At 35.4% G+C, this 13,435-nt stretch overlaps 1 protein-coding gene across 4 annotated transcripts in view; it reads right to left on the bottom strand.

Annotated features, from left to right (window-relative positions):
- LOC135216901 (bestrophin-3-like) overlaps nucleotides 1–13,435 on the bottom strand; it is a 28,432-nt gene that overhangs the window by 14,122 nt on the left and 875 nt on the right. The gene's annotated exons all lie outside the window — the stretch shown is intronic.

The following is a 13,435-nucleotide window of genomic DNA, read 5'->3' as shown; positions in this document are numbered from 1 at the left end:
AAAACTTGAATTTCAAAGTCAGTGATTTCCTCAAAAAGCCAACAACACTTTTGACTTCACTTTTGCTATAGATAAATTGGATGGATCGTTTCTTCACTTAGACAGAAAAACTGAGTCTTTCATGACTGGAACTCTTTGCAGCAATTTTTGCTAATGGAATTTCCATTTGCAGCAGCTATATATAAGTAGAGTTGTTCTGAAGAAACATTTTAATAGCCTCCAATATGTTATTCCAACGACAGAAATCGACTTCCTATACATACGCATTTCTTAAATAGTTTTGACGATGTAAACAGGAATTTGGAGTGCAAGTTCTCGAAGTTAATGCTTCTATAAGGTTGTCATTCTAGCTATTGATTTGAAAATGTGAAATCGGGATCAGGTGTTATTATCTAAGACTTATATTTTAAACTTCCTATGTGTAACAACAAAACCAGCTTATAATATTTCCGGAAGAGGCTGCTTGGCATATGATTGGAGGGTAGCCAAAATGGACCTAATGTAGAGACCTTCGCTGTTGAGTAAAGAGGAAGAGGAGAACGTACTCTATGGCCGGAGAAAAAAAAAAAAGAAGTTCTGTATCACTTGGCTCCCAAAAAGTCATTAAGAGGTAAAGCTGAAGATCCGAGATAGATTTTCTGAATGAAAACAACGCCGAAAATAAACGTATAGTTTAGCCAGTGACTCATATATACTCTTGTTTCCTTACCCTTTCTCATTGTTCATTAGTGGAAAGTTCCAAGTTGTACATAGAGAAATAACCAAACGAACAGAGACAGAGAAGCAGACAAAGGGTACGATGGCCGTGGTTCTCAGAAAATCAGAGGTATTTGGCTATCGTCAGCCTGAAGTGATTCGTGTTTAGTGTCTACCATGCCTGGGTCCGGGTCGGTTCCGACTGCGATGTCGATTTGGAAAAATGAGGAAATAGTTCATCATACATTTCACAACAAAAGTATATTCATAGTCTAATTTTTCACTAGATGTATTTGTATAATGGGAATAAAATGTGCAAATGAAGTAAGTACTGGCAACGTATTCTAGGCTATCGCTTTGACACAAATGAAAATTCTTTATTGTGTATTTAAATGCAACTGCAATTCTAAGGTAAAGAGCACTTACAGAGATATACGAGGAGCCTGTATGTTAATACAAGAAAGGAAAGAGAGAAAAGAAATGTTATCAACATTTCCGTACAAAGAATGTATATTAGTAAACAATACATTTCCGTCGTCGAAGATCGCACCTCCAATCAAGTTATGCCAAACCAGGATCCATACTGTATGGATCCTGTGCCAAACGCTGCTCTTTAACACCAATTATTATGTTGATTCGTAAAATTATTTTAGCCTAGCTATCACAGAAAGAAAAAAAAACTAAAAGAATGGCTAAGCTCGATAATCATTTTTCGGGTTTAAACTGAAATTTCACTGGAATAAAACTCAAGTGCAATGATGGTAGAAAATTAACCAGACACGTCACCCATCTTCAAATCATCCAATCTTGATATGGCGCGTGGAGACTCCTGATTGGTTCCGTGACTTTAGTGACAGACGACATGATAATTCGGTTATGGTCTATACCCCTCACAAGTGCCTTATCTTGTAAATTTATTTTTACTGATAACCAATAACTTTGTATGAGTGTTAACACTCGAGAGGACATAATAATACATTAGCCGTAATTTATTAGAAATAGTAGCGTGGAGTTGAAAATTTCAAAATTGATCTAAAGCTATGTTGCCAGAGGTTTGGTGACTTCCATGACGAGTATTCAATGTTACTTAATACGTTGCACTTCTCTTATTAAGAAAGGTATCATGAATTAAACAAAACGATTCTATTTGACTATTATAATAAAGTGCCTCGATTTAAGAAAAAATTCTTACGAGCTGCTACAAGTCTTAAAAATGCAGAATTTAAATTTTTTAAAAATAAATTAATAAATAAAATGAAACGTGTAGTTGTTGCTGCCATGTACCTAAATTGATATCTTGATTGTTTATACAATATAGGTGAGACTGCAGTTATACTTTTATTCAAAAGGGTGGTATCGAAATGAAAATTTTGGAATGTAAAATATATCTTCAAGCTATCTGTGAATCAAAGTCAAACAATAACTTTGTTATTTTCATTATGAGATAAACAATACATATAGGTACCATTATTGAGACTGTTGGCGTTGAACATTTTACAATCTGAAAATCTATGTAGGTATTTAAATATACACAATTCCATACGTGAATTACTTTATTTCTACTTGACATACTAATTTATTAATGTTGTTAACATAATGTGAATGAGGGTTGAGGGGTCCTCACATTGACCTTCATCGTTAATTTATCATTTCGAATCTGTTGGGGTGAACTTCGCAATAAGTACTATTTGAATTTACTGAAGAATGTAATAGTAAATGAAAGGGTGGAAATGAAGCCTGCGAGATTGTAGGAGGTGATGTACGTGAGTTGTGGTCTCACTTCGCCTTTCCCTTTCTTAAAATCAGATTATTTATCAGTTTTTCTTCTTTTGCATTATTTCTAAGATAGTAATTACTGTTTTTAATTTGGCCTGTATTTTGAATTGATAATTTATTTTGTATTTTTCAGACAGATGATGTGTTTAAGTAACACGAAACGTCTCTAATAAATACCTAATTGTACGGCTGACTGCCGTTTGCTTTGGACTCCTGTTTGCTGATATATATATATATATATATATATATATATATATACATATATATATATATATATAGATATATATAGATATATATATATATATATATATATATATATATATATATATACATATACATATACACATATATTTCCTAGGAGGTATGTGCTGTTTAAGCACAGAAAATACGAAAAATAATTATAAATTGAACCTAATATCCCAGTAATCTTAAGTAGGTCTAGGTAAATGCTAATCCCTGCGATATATGCGAATTGCTTTGATAGCATTAGTCACATGCCGACTCATGTACCGGTAGAGCAGCACATTACTTAAGAGATGCTATGCCCACACATCAAAGACATTCAAGGAATACCCAGACGATGTCGTTGCCAATATCCTCTTTAGTAATAATATCATATGACTTCCATTTTTTTTTATCTAATGGGATTACTATGTGATAGTGACATCGCCATTATGCTATTATACGTACACTCGATTTTGCTAATCAAAAAGAGCCAGAATTTCCGGTCTTCATTCAATGTAGCGGCCAAGTACGTGTCTTCATTTTGTCTGTACGTAGAAATGTATAAATACGTTCCGTGGTTGGATGAGTAAAGAGAGCATCAACTTTGGCAACTCATGTCTTATCTTATAACAATCTTAACGGATTTCGAGAGACCACATGAGGAAAAATTATATTTTCATGAAAAGTTCGAGAGTGGATTAACTGGAAATGATAGCGGCCTATATAGTAGGTTCAGACAACGGTCAATTTTCTGAAGAGATTTGATTTTGATCTTCGAGTGAATACGAAATTTCGAAATTGTGATGTAAAATATTTTGGGCTGGCGAAAAGAAACTAATCTTCGTTTGAAGTCAGCTAAAAAGTAATAACAATATTAATAATAATGATAACAAGAGATAAAGATTTGAACCCCGCAAACCTACAGACTGCAACCTAGCACGTACTCCGAGCCAGAACGACTGAAATAAAATCTTAAAAGAACGGAGCTGCTGCTCTTTTCATGAGATCAGAGGAAGTTTTAGAACCCGGACTTTGCTGTTCAAGCCAGGCAGCTACATACAAAGAGGTTACGACGCTTTCCAGAATAACAGTACTTAATAAAATAGTTAAAGTCGAGTACAATCTCTTTTAAAATATGAAGTTACAATAAGATCCTCTTTCTCTGGTTTTGTTCAATTTTTAGTGGTGAAGTCTAGAATGATCATTTCCTCCTGTTTGTTTACTGTTCCTAATCTCGAGAAAATAGCTTACATACTTTTCCTCTGGGTCACTTGATACGAGTACATACACACGGCGCACACAGCAAGAGAGAGAGAGAGAGAGAGAGAGAGAGAGAGAGAGAGAGAGAGAGAGAGAGAGAGAGAGAGAGAGAGAATTTTGCCAAATTACCCTTTTTTTTAATTATAACACGTCTGATATCTGCTACACAGATATATAATCTACAAAACCCATGAACTCTGATTTTTTATTCAATATAAACGATTTCTCTTTGCCTTACCATTACGAAGACATTAACATAAGAGAACTATGGCAACATTTAATAGCAGCCTCATAAAAATCACTTTCGTGAATAAAATGCTTGATCACTAACATTTACAACGTAGCATTCAGTGGAGTAGGAACGAGTCAATACTTGTTGCATAGGCAATACCTCTCTGGCTCTTATTGTTTGTACAAGCATAGACTCCGGAAGTAAGATACCAGAGTACCCCGATGCTGTGAAGGTGGAACGCTTGAGAAAACCTGTTGATTATTGTGCAGACAGTTGCAAGAGAGGCAATACGTTGGACTGAAAGCATACGTGTTTGCCAAAAGGCGAGAGAAGCGACGTGAGGACATGAGAACGTTCACCGGTTCAAACTAGAGTTACCGGACATGCTTCCGGTAGTGGTTCAGGCACAGCGTGATACGTTCCCGTTACTGAAAGCAAGATCTGAATGAGAGGAGGAGAGGAGCTATTTTGAGCGCCCCGACTCAAGCTGGAGAAGACTTCCTCATTTCAACTGACAGTCGAGTCCGAAATTAAACTTGAGGATTTTCTGTTCAGATTAAAAGTCTGTTATAAGACATTAAATTGTTGCCGTTTATATCTGAAAAGATATTTAAAACGCTCCAAGATCTGACTGTGTAGTTATGAAACGAACCGACTTTAAACCACAATTATCTTTTTTTTCTATAAGTTGAGCTTAGGGAGGTAACGTAACGAAAGAATACCGTGAAGGCAAACATGATACAATTTGGACTACCTTGGAATCCCTCATTTACTTGTTTCCTTAATCATATCATATTTCGGTTAGAGACGAGTTTGGCTTCTACTATAATTGGAAATACCCCAGCCAAGTATTAAAGCTAGATTTGGGCAGCATTTTATATTGATTGTAATCGAAATTATAGCAAAGTATGAAAGAATTCTTGAGAGACGATCTTCTGTACAGACTTCAAATAAGCGCAAACATACACTTATTTTGAATCATTCTCGAAACCAAGATAAATGGTCGACACATTGTTCTGGCGTGAAAACAGAAATGTTCGAAGTACCTCGTTTGGATAGTCAAACCAGTAAACTTGTTTGGAGAACATGTCTGTAGCATGTTTAGGAACATGTAGCAGCATGTTCATGATATTTTTATATCATTCCTGCGTGCTTGTAAAAATCTATGAATTCATTCATTGAACAATAAATCAACGTACTTTTATGTATTGGTCTCTATCTATCTATGAATATTTTTTTATTTATTTGCAGGTGAACGTTATAGGAGTGGATATATTTTCTACCTGAGGCATAACATTAACAAGATTAAAATGCTGAAACGATTAAGCGCTGCAATTCAATAGGCACAAAGAGCTAACTATATTGCTGAAGTCTCTCTCTCCTCTCTCTCTCTCTCTTACATTTTCAGAGCCCCCATAGCTTCCAAAAAAATTGTCTAAATGAATGATTTCCACTAACTGATGCCACAATTTGCCTGATGTTCAGTTGAAACTCTCTCGACTTCCTTCCTAAGGTCGCTGACTTAATTTCTTGCAACCCTCTGTAAACAGGTTATTTTCGGTTTCATCCGGATCCCTGGTTCTGGTAAACAATCTTGACCTTATTTCAGGGAAGCCCCAAAAAAAGGAAATTATTGTTCCTCATTTTTCCTCGTGAACATTACAATACCTTCACACACCCTTAAATAATACCTTAACTTAGTATGCAAGTAAATAAAATAACTTACTGATAACAAAAGTATTAATTTTCCGGCAAATGGTTGCCAAATCAAGATTCCTAACCAAGAGAGAATAACCAACAAACTGCATTGCTTTGAAAACTGTTGCTTTGAGAGCTGAAAGAATCTCTCTAGCCATCTGATAGTCACGGGGCAGTACTTTAGTCAGCAGACTTGTCCGTCTGAACGAAATTTACTGGCACATCTGGCTCTGTGCCCAGCAATGGTCTACCCTGTGCCCGCGCCGACACAGTCTTCAATACCTCTCCCCCTTACACAAAGAAACAGAGCATTCGGACAAACCAATAAATGGGAGGTATCGTCCGTTTTCACAAACACAACTTATGAAGACATACCTACTAGAGTAGATTCACACCAAGCTTGCATCTGAAGACTAGGCCAGTCCGTTACGACGCTCCTGATTGGCTGTTGATATGCCAGTCACAGCCCACAAGGCTGCTGAAACTCTCAGGCTCTCGAGAGAGTTCACATAGGCAGGATGCATGTTCCACCTCTCCTGAGGGCTAAGTCTTTCAAAAGTATCCCTCAGGAGAGGTGGAGCCTATGTGAATTCTCTCGAGAATTCACATAGCCCTGTGATTGGCTTATCAACAGCCAATCAGGAGCATTGAAACGGACTGGCCTAGACATCAGATGCACGGCTGATGTGGATCTACTATAGTTATTTTATCTAAAAAAAAACAGTCTGTGTGGCTGCATGTGTGCGTATAGACAACTACTACATGAAAGCATGTGAGCGTTTACATATGCATGCATATCTAGAAATTGTATAAATATGTGTTATGTATAAATGTATATATGGAAATATATATACATATATAATTATATAAACAAAAACATATATAATATAAACACACATATATACAGTACGAATCCCGCCCGTCGCAAAACACTTATTAGTTTTACTTGACAACTTACAACCTCGTTACTAACGTTTAAGACGTAGCTATTCAATTACAATTTTTAATTAAAAGGCCATGAAGGAATTTATGATATGCAGCCTTCGTTATGAAACATCACTGACGATTACTTTTACTCAAATATTTTTGACGTTAGTGGATGGCTACTGTATGATGATTGCGACGAATGCCTTTTTTTCATAACTATATGGAAAGTTATACTACAATGGAAAAACACGAATAAGATAGAATTGTGCTAATTTTCCTTCTCTAGAGCTTTCAGTAATTGAAAAGTCATCTAATTTTTGGCATTTCTCGGTCTTTTCGTCGCCTGTTCTCTCTCTCTCTCTCTCTCACACACACACACACACAGACAAGCACGCACTGGCATAATTCATCTGATTGGGCTGCTGCTTTTATTATTTTAATCCAACGCCACATCTTTATTTTCTTAGACTTCATGGCCTAACCGAGTGCACATTCTCAAAAGATTTCTCTTGAGCCCTTGGAATTCTGTGTTCAAATGATTGGTCGTGTTCTCGTAGATTATATTTAGAAAGACCCAATGTCTTCTGCTTCCACTGCGTTCTAACGAAAGATATACTTGTTTTTAATATTCACCGAATTATTCTCATTTTAACACAAACGAAAGTCATCCCGATTTTTTTTTTTCCCGGATTTTTTTTTTTTTTTTTTTTTTTTGCAAACAGTCTTGTTGCAAAATATACATTTGTTTTTGCTCGGCAGAAGAAAATAGCAAGAAATCTGTGAGCATATTGCTCAGGTCATTAGTTTAAGGAGCAACAATTTGCAATATTGCAAAGCAAGTGACATTTATGTTACTGCTGCTATGATTATGCGTATTGTCTCAAAATCAACCTTTTAATCCCTACGATAATTTCATTCCTACTTTTTTATGACTGACCGAATGAAATTACAGTGCTTATTGAATAATTCACGTTGGAGAGAAGGAACAGAGAGATAGAGACAGAGAGATATTCATAGATGAAGGAGGAAAAAAAAAGATTAAATGAGGGAAGTAAATGCGATTTGTTCTAAGCACAACCCTTTTGAAGTTCAAATCTGCCAGTTTCGAAAGCGTCTTATTGGAATGGGGAACTGTTTCTATAATAAATGTTGCTTACTTATTTATTACTTAGCGTGGTCTTTTTCTACGTAAAGGAATCTATGAATAGTGACTATGAATCTATTATTTGAAAGATATATCTAAAGAGGTGATATCGTTAAGGTTTTCACTTACTCGGGGAGTAAGCCTACAAACTACTTTGTTGTTGCTGTTGTAGTTCTTGTTTTTTTTTTTGGGGGGGGGGTGGGGGGGTGGGGTGGGGGGCGGTAGGAGAGCCCAATGGAATAGCCTAAGAATGTCTGAAAAAGGTGTTTCGCGTTGAGTTAAAGATACAGGAATTTTAGGATAGGATATTTTTATGATATGTTTATTACTGTAAAAATGTAGAAAATAGATAAAGTGCATGTTAAACAGTACAGAACAATTATTTCTAATATAAAATATAACGTATTTATAAAAATTTTCGTTGGTGAAACCACGCGCTATCTGACCGAAGATTTTTGCATGTACCCCGAGTAAGCTGGAGGTTGGATCATGCCTTGTTGTTGCAAGAAATCCTTTGCTTAAATCCAAAAGAAGTTTTCTGTCAAGTTCATGAGAGAAACGCTAATGGTAAAAGAAATTAGGTTCTCGTCGAGGTACAATGGTATCCATCGAGTAGTCTGCATATTTCAGCTCTTGTCATTCACAATACTAAAAGATGGAGAAATGTTCCGTGGACTAATAAACTGATTCACAAGAGCTTTTGTTTTCTTTCCGGCTCTGCCTTTATACTGGCTCAATCTAAGCCACCCAACAAACTTTTCAATCAACATTTTCTTATCGGCGTGGCAAGCATCCACTGCCCTCGAAAAAATTCATTGTTAAGAACGCAATCTTTATGATGGTAATAAAAAAAACAGAAAGTAATTTACATATTAAGCATTGATTCAGTTTTTTCAGATTCATAAACAAAGAGAAAAAAAATTCCAATTCAAGGAGAACCTTACCCACTAGCTGTCATTCTCTCATGTCTTAAATCATGTGAAACTCAGACTTGCCTTACAAAACCTGCCCTCTAGGTATTCATTCACGCAGTCGTTTCGACAAACTGTAGTAAAAAACAAAAATTCACTTATTTTAACTCTCATTCTCTTCTGAATGCCCTCTGAAATTTATGGTACGATTCGTATCACCCAAGAACTACGCAGAAACAATGGCTGCGAAGAGGAAAGATACCCGAGCGTTTAAATAAAGGAGAGGAGCGAAAGAAAAGATAACTGGTTAAAATGGCAGGCTCGATAATTAGTTCTAAACGTGTAACACGGAACCCTGGTGTTCTCTCTCTCTCTCTCTATCTGTGTGTGTGTGTGTGTGTATAACGCTTTAAAATACTCCAACATTAGAAACTATGGGAAGGAACGCTCGTTTAGTGGATTCGTTTCCGAGGTTACAAAGGCTTTTAAGATCTAATCGGATACCTTAACTCTCTATTCGGTTTCTCTGGTGTAGTGTCTCTTTTTATCCATACAATACTTGTGTACAGAACAGACATTCAATTATCGGATTGAACTGATCATGCTTTACATCATTTCCTGGTTTATGAACGCAGGTGGTGTTTATGTTTGAAGGTAATATTTTTATAAAAAATGCAGTTTTATATATATATATATATATATATATATATATATATAGATATATATATATATATATATATATATATATATATATATATATATATATATGAATATATATATATAATATATATATATATATATATATATATATATATATATATATATATCTAAAATATATATATATATCTATATATATATATAATATATATTCTATATATATATATTATAATTATATATATATATATATATATATATTATATATATATATATATATTATAATGCGTTAGCGTGTATGTATGTATTATATGGGTGTGAGTGTGATTATGGCACATATGGCCGCAAAGTGATAACGCTGTGACACTGAATTCACACAAATGAGTAACACATCAGATTTCTCTTCAATATAAATTCGGTGTATCAATATCATGGCCTTCGATCGCAGGAAAAAATATTTATGGAAGCAAAAGGACCAAATAGATAAAATGCATGAATCTAGTGATAAATTAGAATAAATTATTACTAAATTAGAATAAGTAAACGAAGAAGTGGAACAGTAAAAAAAAATAATGAGGATTTAAGACTGAATAAAATATGAGAACTAATTTTCTTCCTGTCTACCTGTCTAATAGCCTAAATCAACCTGCCGTCTTCAGTACGTGACAGCATTAAAAATTGAAACCACTTAAATTAATAAAGAAAAATAACAACAAGGTCTCCCTTTATCATGAGGACAGTAATTTCTGTAAACCTTCAGTTATATGAAAAACTGGACTCTGACTCGATTGGTGAGATGCTTCTCTTTTGATGTCTTTGCAAGCAATGCTCGAGACATTTCTCGGCTGAGTGCTTCGGCCTCTCTTGCGAGCAAGCAGTAAACGTCAAGCACAGATACTGTTAAGGTGTTTGATAAGACTATGAAATTTAGTGAACAGCTTTAGACCTCCTTTGTGTGTCTATTCTTCCAATCGTTTATTCCAGAAGATTCCTTCGAGATTAAATCCTTCTTTCCATCAGTGGTCTACCAGTTCTTTTCATCCTCCAAAGATGGGCTTGATAAAGTTTTTTACCGCTTCGCCACGTAGAAATTCGCGTAAATAAATGAAATGTATATTTCTTTGATACTATTGCGACGCAAACCGTACCTTATTACTGTTCAAAGCTTAATATTATAATATCACATAGGAAGCAGAAACACAATCGCACTTGATTCTTGTAGAATGTAAAATATAATAAAAAATATTTGGATGGAGAGAGAGAGAGAGAGAGAGAGAGAGAGAGAGAGAGAGAGAGAGAGAGAGAGAGAGAGAGAGAGAGGTGGCCGAAAAGTAGTTTGGTAATAAGACATGGGGTAGGAATAATTAACTATAGCGAATGTTGAATATACTTAAAATGAAAGTGGGCAAAAAAAAAAAAAAGTCATCTTGTGGGTGCTTAAATGGCAGTTGACAAAGACCATTCTTATTCAAGACTGATGTAAAGAATGAATTAGTAGTGTTGAAGATTTCAGCACAATATTTTGTACAGAGACTCGGTGGCGATAAAGCGCAGAGTAAGGCTAAATATAGAAAGCGCAGGTGTTGGAAATAAATGGCTACAAACCACTTTACTCCTGTGAAGATCGCTGTTTAAATGAAGGATCGCGCCTACTGGATGATGTACTGTTTACTTATATGTTTATTTATTTTACTTCCACTTCTTTTGTTAGCTTTCTTTAGATTTTCCCTTTTTTAAAAAATTTCATCTTACATAAGCCTGCTGGTATAATTAATGGACTTTGACACGTTACATCACGAGTAAAAATGATGACAATCAAAAATGTTAAGTTACTGTCGGATTAATGTTTTGCCAACATCAAGAAGATACGACCGAAAAATACATATATCTGGAAAAGGCAACAATACAGAATGAGAAACCGGCATCTATCTATCAGCGATTTTTGTCTATCGGTGCAACCCGCATTTTTCGTTGAATTCAAATACTCCTCTTATTTGACAGATACTCACATGTGCGTAGGCATGTTGGAACATGAATGTTTATGAGTCAGTCAGAGAGAGAAAGAGAGAGAGAGAGGATTCACTTTATTCTTTACTATACCTTTTCAAAACCACTGAGAGAGAGAGAGAGAGAGAGAGAGAGAGAGAGAGAGAGGAGTCACTTTATTCTTAACTATACCTTTTCAAAACCACTGAAAGAGAGAGAGAGAGAGAGAGAGAGAGAGAGAGAGAGAGAGAGGAGTCACTTTATTCTTAACTATACCTTTTCAAAACCACTGAAAGAGAGAGAGAGAGAGAGAGAGAGAGAGAGAGAGAGAGAGAGAGAGAGAGAGAGTCACTTTATTCTTTACTATACCTTTTCAAAACCACTGAGAGAGAGAGAGAGAGAGAGAGAGAGAGAGAGAGAGAGAGAGAGGTTTATTATATGCTTAACTATACCTTTCAAAACCACTGAGAGAGAAAGAGAGGTTTATTTTATGCTTAACTATACCTTTTCAAAACCACTGAATGAGAGAGAGAGAGAGAGAGAGAGAGAGAGAGAGAGAGAGGTTTATTTTATGCTTAACTATACCTTTTCAAAACCACAGAGAGAGAGAGAGAGAGAGAGAGAGAGAGAGAGAGAGAGAGAGAGAGAGAGATTCTGTGCCCAATTATAAATTGTCAAACCCCTTATTAAGAAACTGAATCCATATCTGTCACGTTTCTTTTCTTGAGCACATATCTAATTTTGCTTAATAGAGGACAAAAATAAACAAATTCAAGCAAAATTCGTAGATTTATATCCTTGTGATGTTGTCGAAGTCAGAAGTCTGAATGAGTGAAGATTTTTATTTATTTTTTTTTTTCGATCCTATACATAAAGTCATTTAAGGAAAGGACGAATCATTGATACGGATGAATAAAGAGGTCAATGAAAATTGTAAATTTCTGAAATAAAAGTGCTTATAAACACAATACATAGTTATCATATTTTATATGTATGACGCAATATGCAGCCAAAAGTAGTTTTCTTGTTGTTTTACAATCAACAAAATTTGGTGACGATGTACATTGTAGTCCTGTTTGTCTATCCGTTATCGTTCGTATTGTTTGCAGCGACATTATAAAAGAACCAAACGATCATGTTGATAACTATGTACGTATAAAGGAAAGGTCCAAATTTATCATTTATCAATAATGACATCCTCGTGGATCTTTGTTGTTTGTCCGCCCTGGGTGAGGGCGGGGTAGGTAGGGGATCGGGAAGGTAGGGGAGACACGTCGCAGGGGCGTCGTGGTCCATCGCAGCGTAGCGCGCTCCATCAAACTCGTTTATCTATCAGTAATCTTAGCACAGCAATGCCCGTCGTCTAGGTTCAGAGGTCCCTCGTGTAAAATTTGAAAAGAAGTAAAAACGTTTAAGGGTGAACATGCTGTTTGAAAAAGCATACATTAGAGAAATTTCGATTCACCATCAATTTACAGAGCGGTTTATTTAGCGAGAAAAGACATAAAGGACGGAGCAATTGCAAGTTCCGTGTTGACCCTAAGAAGGGTGTGCTCCAGAAATGCCATTTTACCTCTCCACCCTCGACGTCCTAACTATAGCTCCCAGAGAACGGGAAAAAAATAATGTTCCTTCTCCTAGCATGCCAACCGATATGCTTTCTTTATTTTCCCATTAGCTGGAAGTTTGCATATTTATTCAGTAGGATTTTCCCGTGTTAATTCCACATTTCAGAAGCATAAGTATATTTTAAAAAAATTAATGTCAAATCTTTAAGAAGAATATTTAGATTGCAATACTGTTACGTCTTCCGCGGCAGAGTACATTCACAGACAATATTTGGTAGTAAAACAAGTTTCTTCTTATTGGACAAAAGTGAATATATATATATATATATATATATAGATATATATATATTTAGATTAT

This window comes from Macrobrachium nipponense, chromosome 6 (genome assembly GCF_015104395.2).
Source record: "Macrobrachium nipponense isolate FS-2020 chromosome 6, ASM1510439v2, whole genome shotgun sequence".
NCBI lineage: Eukaryota > Metazoa > Arthropoda > Malacostraca > Decapoda > Palaemonidae > Macrobrachium > Macrobrachium nipponense.
Note: the sequence above shows the minus strand (reverse complement) of the source record. Positions and strands in the feature narration are given on the sequence as shown.